The 9,346-nt window shown below is 35.2% G+C and overlaps 1 pseudogene; it reads left to right on the forward strand.

Annotated features, from left to right (window-relative positions):
* Positions 342-8,923, forward strand: LOC100621012 (annotated as a pseudogene).

Here is a 9,346-nt window from a genome sequence, read left to right on the forward strand (position 1 = left end):
AATAGGTCAATCCAACAAAAGGATATAACATTTGTAAATACTTATGAACCCAACTTAGATCTTCTAAACATACAAAGCAAATATTAACAGACCTGAAGAAACAGTCAGCAGTGCAATAACAGAGGATTTTGATACCCTATTTTGAAAAATTAATAGATTATACAGACAAAAAAAAAGTCAATAAGGAAACATTGGCCTTAAACTACACATTAAACCAGATGAACATAACAGACATATACAAAACATTCCATCCAAAAGCAATAGAAGGGGCATATGGAACATTCTTCAGGGAGGATATATCATATGTCAAATATGGAGGAAGCTGTAGCACCTGTGCAGACATGGCCAAGTGGGGCTGGGGAACTTATTCTGGATCATGGAGGAGTGGGGAGGACAGATCACCATGAAGAACTGACACTGGACAGAGCAGATGCTACCAGCTGGTCTAAGGGGAAGTTCCACAAACTACTGGTGAGCACTGTTATGGAGAATGAGGCTGGCTGCTGCAAGATCTGCCTGCTGAAGCAGGTTAATAGTGAGGCTTTCTGCAGCAGCTGCAAAGGAAAGCAGATTTTACTCTATAAGTGGAACATCAAACTGGGCTGGAAAGGTTTAATTAAAGAATCGACTGCAAAGCACAAATGATTGATTGAAATACTCAATCCTTCCAAAAAACTGAGTAGACATTAAGTCAAACATGAATAAAAATAAAGGAGATGGGTATACACTGAAGGATCTTATGGAAACTGCACATACTGCCAAGGTCAGGGAGGCTCTTAGAGATTACCTGAAGGTACTCAAGAAGAAATTTAAAGGAGTTCCTGTCATGGTTCAGCGGTTAAAGAACCTGACTAGTATCCATGAGGACGTGGGTTTGATCCTTGGCCTTGCTCAGTGGGTTAAGGATCCAGCATTGCTGTGGGATAGGTTGCAGACACAGCTTGGATCCCCCGTTGCTGTGGCTGTGGCTTAGGCTGGCAGCTACAGTTCTGATTAGACCCCTAAAAAGCCAAAAAAAAAGAAAAAAAAAAAAAGAAGGAATTTAAGATGGGAGTGATTTTACCAAAAGAGCCAGGGCTTTCCACTTATTAAAAGAAGACTGAATGAATATACCTTGCAGGTCCCACTTCCCATGGCACTGGGCATATAGATTCCCACTGTGGCACTGAACATGATGGAACTATTTGACACATTCATAGAGCATCTGTATAGTCTCTTTACTGTGAAAGGTTTGGTGCACACATTTAAAAAATTTCCTGCTGTATTAGAAGCTGCAAGAGGAAGGCAATCACAAAGGTTTAAAGAGAAAATCATAAGTAAATATATAGAATTGCTAACATATAAGAAGATCATCATGCAATGGAAACATAAGAACTGGCCAGAAGTTGAACTGAATTTTGTGTCCCCCTTCAGGGAAAATGGGGTTATAATTGTAATGTAAAAAGCTTACTGTCTGTAAAGAAAAAAAAATGTGGGACTTTGTTGATAGAAGCGGAATTTTCAAGAAATGAAAATGTTTACTGAATCAGACCACCCTAAATGATTGAATTAGAAGATTTTTATATCACTGTTTGTAATTACAAAGTATCTAATTAAGACCTTCCTTATTATTACTTTTACAAAATGAGATAAAAACTCAATTCATATTGGATGAATCTATGAACTTATACAGAATTTAAAGTATTGTTTGAATCTTTACTTTGACTAGACTCTACATTGAGTTAAAAGCAGCAAGTAATGTAAAATTAGGTATTAACCTTACCTCCCATAGAAGCTCCTCTGGGAATAGACTGAATCGCTGAATACAGCTAGTTGATGTTAAGCTAAAGCTTATCCTAGAATACTTTCAGCTGTAGTTTTAGTTCAGAAAGATAAAAAATAAATGGCATGTTGATATCATTCCTTAAAACAAAACAAAACAAATCCTGGTCTTTTTTTCCCTCTAAAACATATTTATCTTTTTCTCTGCTCATTAAATCTACTTGAAAAGGGCAACAACTTTACTATCTGTTCAAATTGTTCTGCTGAAAAGTCAGGAAAAAAAATTAAGCATGGTATGGGGTTCCCACTGTGGTGAAATGAGATCAGCAGCATCTTGGGAGCACTGGGACACAGGTTTGATCCCTGGCCCAGTAGAGTGGGTTAAGGATCTGGTATTGCTGCCCCTGCAGTTTAGGCAGAAACTTCTGCTTGGATCTGATCCTTGGCCCAGGAACTCCATATGCCAGGGGGCAGCCAAAAATAGTAAAATAAAATAAAATAAAATAAGTGTTTACTGAACTATTAATACTTTAAAATTATTATGTAGTAATTTTTGTAAATGTATTAGTCATTTTTTTTTTTTACATTTTGTAAAGGTAGTAGTCATTTTCATTTACATTTTGAAATTAAACTCATAATGGAAGTATTGCATTCATTATAGGCTGAAATCTTTCAAAGTTCAAACTACATGTTTTTAATAACTCCTTTGTTCTCCCTCTTCTGTGGATACTGGGTGGATATCAATAATATATTAACTTCAAAACGGAAAGGGTTCAAAAACTACATAATGGACTGAGCTGGGAGAGAAAAGACCACATTGTGTTCCCAGATTTACTGCTAGTACTTGTCTGAGCCTTATTTGTAAGATCATAGCAATCTCTAACAAACCTCATTCTCACCTTCATGCACTATGAGGAAATCACACAAATAACTATAAGATAAAACCCTTGGCTGTTCTTCCATTATAGCCATGGAATCTCAGTCTGTGCAGAGACAGGTCTGGTGCTCACTAGAAGGTTGAAAATAATCATAGAAGGGCCCAGATTTGGACCCAGCTCAGTCAGAAGGCTCTGTAAGAAATGGAAAAAGGGTTTCCTTGAATGAGCAAATAAGTTTAGAATGCTCATAAGATTTGTGAACAGAACCAGATGGTCTCTGCAGTACACTTACAAAGTCTCAACGAAAGTTCTTGGACTAGGTGTTGTTCATCCGTGACTCTACTATAAACTTGCTTTGTCCCTTAATGGAAATATTTCTTCCAGAATTTCTTTCAATCTCCAATTTTATATCTCTGCAAAATTTCATGGTTGCGGAAGTGCTGTTGACTCTCTCCCTGAGATACAGGCAACCCACACAATCCAAGACATTAAATATGATCCACTGCCTCTAAATTTCAGAGAACAGAGATCTTGTCTCAGCATAAGAAGTGCAATCACTCAGGGGCCTGTGCAGAAGTAGCCAATTGAGAAGAACCTAGACTTCAAGTGAAAGAGGTTCATATGGGGCCTTGAATCTTGCAAGCTTGTTATAATTACTTATTAATTCCATCACTTTTTGCCCATTCATTTGGATTTTCTAAACAATTCTGCCTTCAGTGAACAAAGGCAATTTTATTTCTTCCTACCAAAGCTGTATATCTTTTCTTTTCTTATTGCATTATCTAGCACTTCCGGTATGAGTGAAAAAAGAGTTGGTGAGGTGGGATATCCTTGCTTTGTATCTGTGGGAAAGCTACAATGTAGTTATAGGGTGTTTTGTTGTTGTTGTTGTTGTTGTTGTTGTTTTTTGAGAGTCTTTATTCAGTTAAAGCAATTATCCTCTGTTCCTAATCTGCTGAGAGGTTTTTTTTTTTTATCATGAATGGGTTTCAGATTTTGCCAAATGCCTTTATCCCTCTAATGACATAATCATATGATTTTTATTTTTTAGTGTATTGATTCTATTGATTATATTAATTGAATCTTGAACTAACCTTGCACACCTGCCATAAATCTCATTTGGTCATGGTGTATAATACATTTTATACGTTGTTGGGTTCACATTGCTAATATTTTGTTGAGGGTTTTTACATCAATGCTCTTAAGAGATGATGGTCTTAAGTTTTCTTTTCTTGTGATGTCTTTATCTGGCTTTGATAATAAGGTAATTCTGGCCTTATAGAATGAGATAGATTGAATTCCCCCTGCTTCCATCCTCTAAAAATGGTGTATAATGCATTTTACTATCCCTAAGATAGTGTGTGGGTGCACACATGTACATGTTAGATCTCTAACCTGATTTTGGTTTTGATACTAATCAATATATAGTCTATCTTTTTCGCAATGATTTTAAAGATCAAGTTAATGATAAGCAAAATTTGTTCCTGTACATAAATCTATCTCACGCTTCCTAGTCTGTTTTACTGAACTGTTTGTCTATTTCTGTGTATACACTGCAATGTTTTGCTTGTTCGGCTTTACAGTATATATGATATTTTCCAGACCACTAATTCTCAATATTAAGCTGTTCCATATCATAGGGAATACTGGGAATATGTGGGGGTATTTTATGGTGTTACAATGACTGATGGTGTGCCACTAGCATTTGCTAAGTGAAGGCCAGAAATGTTAACATACTGCAATAAGTGAAGGAGGCCCACTCAACAAAGAATTATTTAACCAAATTGTAAGCAATATCTCCATTTGAGAAAAATTTTTTAGGAAAAAAAATAAAGCAGCAAACAAACAAATATCAAATTAAAAATAGTTTAAAATCAATTGGACAAGTATGAAATTAAAAATGAATTTGACTTAGAGTTGTTTTAAACATAATAACTGATTTGGAGGAGATAGCAATTAAGAAAAAATAAGATTTAGGATTGAAACTCCTCATTCAGGAAAAAAATATCTTCACATATTTCATGTCTAGGAAAGCTTTTTTTTTCTCCTTCCAATTAGGTTTATACATCCTTGTCAGATTAATCCTTTGGAATATTACAGGTTTTGCTACCACTGTGAATGGAATTTGTCTTTTTTTTTTTAACATGATCTTTTCTATTATATATTTTCACTGTTTTTTCTAGAGTTATAAACTGTGTACATGAATAGGAAAGCCATCAATTTTCTTTATTGATGTTCTCAATTATGTTTTAGAACTATTTTATTAGGCCTAAATTTCAAAATTTGTTTGTTCTATTAATTCTCTTGTGTTTTTGAGACAGACAATCATATTTTTGCAAGAGTAATTTTTTCATGCAATTGTAATATTGCATATATGTATTACTTTGTATAGTTACAATAACTAGGAACTCAAGAAGTGATAATAGTGGAGGCCTTTTGCTTCTCTAATAGAAGTGTCACTAATATTTTATTATCAAGCATATTGTTGACACTGTTTCTACTAGATATATTTAACCAGAATTTCTTTCTATTCCCAATATATTAACTATACATACAAAGAAATTTCAATCTGAAGACAAGCATATCAGTTCTGAGAAAAATACTCATTCAATTATTATGACTTAATTGTTTAACATAAGATGAAAAGTGGAAGACATCTAATTGATCAATTTGTTCCAATGTCAGCTTTTAAATTAATTAGGGTAGCAAGTGCCTAAAAGACCTATTCTCTTTGTATTTATATATTGGTGTTTGTTTCTTCAAATCTAAAGTAGTGCTTACCTCTTTACTATTACTACTAGTTAACTAACACCTAAAAGTACATACTATAATCCTGTACCACTGTACCTGCTTTGTGCGTATTATTCACTTTTTTTCTCATGATATCCTCTTGAGATAGATACTATTATCTTCATTTTAGAGATAATGAACCAGTTACAGGAAGGATAAGTGACTTTCTCAAGGTCATACAACTGATAATTGAGCATAATGGAAGATATTAAATGAAGATGGCATATTAATCAAATGTCTCTTAATATCCCTTCCCCCTTAATCTCAAATAATGAATTCGTCTATTACATTCCTGTGTATCAGCAACAGAGATGAACTGTTTCTATTCTGTTTGCTTTGCATTCTTTTTCATGCTTACCAATGATCTATACTTAAATGTATGTCCTTTGGACTTACCATCTATCATTTTCTTGTGTGTGGTGCTATCCAGTGGTAGATCTGTACTGTGGCACCAGTGGTACGTAATGGGCATCCAAACAAGTGTATTTCATCTTGGCTGTCATTCCTCCTACAAAGCTTCTGTTGTTTTCTGCCCATTCCCTTGCAGGTCTTCCATCCTGTTAGCTTATCCTGTGAGCTGTTTTACATTCTTTCAACAAATAAATTTTCTCCTTTTATTAGCTAGAGCTGTTTTTGCTACTCACAACCAAGATCCCTAACTGAGAAATTGTTACCAGGGAGTGGGGTGCGTTGATAGATACCTGCAAGGGAAAATGGGAACTATCAATTGTTTATCCGTCATAGCTAGGTCAGAAACAAGTCAAAATCTTGCTTACATGCCAAGATGGGGGAATTTTTCAGCAGTGAAAAAGCTAATCAAATTATTGCCTATGGTCACCTGGCATCAAGTGCACAGTGCAGGCATGACTTCTGGGAACAGAGTTTCTCCTTCCATAGAACAGTAGAATGTACACGAGGAATTTATGGACTTAGAAAGGGGGCAGCTGCTTCAAACATCAATGAAAGAGAATGACAAGTTAAAATCCTTGAATTCTAGGTTTACAGCACTGACTGAAATCCAGGGAGTTTCTAGGATCAAGATAAAAGAATCTATCTTTTGTTGCCGCAGGGACTGAACTGGGTAAAAAACAAAATGTGGTCTTAGAGATAGTAAAATTGGACTTCTTAGTTGGATTCATAGCTTTTCTTTCTCTTTCAGGTGAAAATTAAAGAATTGGTAGAAAGAGTAGGTTGGTACTCTAAACACTAATTCCCGCTGATGGTCCATTGACACTGAAGATGCTAAGAAACACCCTCATGACACTCTCTAAAGACACCTGTAGCCACTTACCAGAGTAAAGGTTCCCAGGTGAAAGGGAAATGCACATATCTTTGGTAAATGCTTACATGGGCTTTAGGCTTATATTAATCTGTTGTACCTACTGGAGGACATTGTTTCTTTAGGACCTACAGGGCACTTGTGAAACTCATGGTATAAAATAATGCCACAGGAAATCCAGTTTTCTCTGGTGGTAGTATATCATGTAGACCTTGGCAATTGTTTCACGTTGCTTTAAATAAAGATCTATCAGAATGTATGAGAAATGGCTGCTTATTTTCTCAGATAATAAGGAAGCTCAAAGGAACTGAACTAGAGGATTAATGATGAGGATTTTAGAGAGGAAGGAGAAGGAGGGATAAACTTTTTGAAAGGAACATAAAGAATATCCATGCTACATCCTCAAAGGGCATCCCACTAATAATAATTAGGTAGACAAGAGAACATGATTTTTCAATGTCAGTCATCTCCCTTTCATAATATTTTCAGAACTTACCTAATGAACTAGGCTGCTATGCTGAACAAGATGGATGCTATTTACAAGTGCAACAACATAGAATTCCCTTTACCAGTGTATGAAGATATTTTCCCAAAATTAGTAATTCTGAACCTATAATATTGTACTATACTACATTTGGGCATCAGCTGATTATTATTATTATTTTTTTACTGCTTTTGTTGTGGAGAGATCCTGTGATGTAGATTAGTTATTTATTCTGGATTTGGATTTAGATTTGATTTCTCCATCTATCAGCCTTTAAGTCAGCACTGTCATGAATATTTTAACCAACCAAATAGGTTGTTAAACATGATGATATCTCTTATAATTTTTTCTAAACAAGGAAGTCAACTTTCTATAAAAGAAGCAAGACAATGGGTTAGTGTCCTTAGATTACTTTAGTCTTATCATATACCGTATTGAGGAATCAGTTATCGCACTAGATCATAGGATGGCTACCAATTATATCAAACATTGACCAACATATGGTGCAATTTCCTTCATAAAACTTACATATGGGTTCCTAAGCTAAGGAATAAAATTGTAATTAGCACCTCTCAAATGAAATGTAACCAATCATTCACATTAAAAAAAAAATCCCCATCCCTGACATTATGGGAACCACATAGTTCCCCTAATATGGTTTAGACATTAGTAATAACCATGGGAAAAATGTACTAACAGGGGACTCAGCAATGGTCACATGGAAATAACAACAATTCAGAGTCTCATGACATTGAGTCAACAGGAAAAAAAAAAAAAGTTACCCTATTGGATTTCTGGAAATCAAAAGAAAAGAGGATAATGATGTATCAAGGATGATGGGTTCCCAAATGTTCTCCCTGAAAATTTTCATACAGCTCTATCTACTTGAGAAGACTGAGACTATTTAGATAGGACCAGCAAGAACTTAGAATCACTAGGAATAAATGGTTGACTACTCTACTGGCTAAAGAACTCTAGAACATCTACACCATAAAATTAATGGCCATTGGCTCCAATGTATATATATTTTTCTCTGCAAATCCCTGATCTTCCATTGTGGCTTATTTAAACCCCAAGTATCTCTGAAAAGTGCATTCTTCTGCATGCGTTTCTGTATGTGATATGTTGACTCAGAAAACTAGAAAAATCCAGGCGCTTAAGCCAATCTGGATTATATTTGCAATATTCACAACCAAAAATATAACGAGGATGTTTATATTTTACTATTTTTGTATTCTTTGAATAATCTGCAAGAAGAATCATGTATCAATCAAAGTCCTATAAAAACAGACTACTTATTCAAATTGGGTAATTTGAGATAAATTTAATTAAAGGACTATTTACAAAGGCTAGCCTAGAGTATAGTGAACCCAAGAGAGATAATGCAGTCCCCCAGGGCAAGTTACATGGAGAGATCTGTTACCACTCTTAGATCTAAAAGGACAAAAACCCATAGAGAGATTTGTTGGTAAGAATCACATGTCAGGAGCTGTGACCTTTGGCTGAGGTACGCAGTCAACCTGCAGAGAAGCAGCCAGGGAATAAACTCTCTACCCACCTCTGATCTCCTGCCAGGGAGCCAAGTTAGCAGAAATCAACTGGAAACTGGAGGGCAAGGAATTGCTTGATGCAGTTCATAGAGGTCAGTCTCCTGGGGGTCTAGCAGAGTGGAGAAAAGGGAAAAGGGAGTCTGGACAAGTGGATGAGGGATATCTTGCACAAATTGGTTAACCGCAAATATAATTAAGTTTTTTAATAATAGCGATATGTTCAGGAAGAAATTCTTTTGAATAAATGAAGAAATTACACTGAGGATAGGGAAGGGGTGGGATGAGAAGAGATAAACACATTCACAAAACATTTCTGGAAGCACAGAAGTTAAATATCAAAGAGAAACACTATCATCTGAAAACATGAAAGGAATTGGAAATATAAGCATTCTAACTAACATTTTTATTTTTAAAAATAAATACAGATTTTTAACAAACTTCCATCTTGATTCTGGAAAGCATTTCAGTGCTAAGCAGCATAAAGAAACACTGAAACAGTTTGAGAAATACCTCTACACATATATAACATGTGTGTATATGTATGTTTAACATTTCAAAATGTAATGTGTGGTAAGTTGCAGAGCATTTATAATTGATTAAGCTG

Source organism: Sus scrofa, chromosome 1, assembly GCF_000003025.6.
Source record: "Sus scrofa isolate TJ Tabasco breed Duroc chromosome 1, Sscrofa11.1, whole genome shotgun sequence".
NCBI lineage: Eukaryota > Metazoa > Chordata > Mammalia > Artiodactyla > Suidae > Sus > Sus scrofa.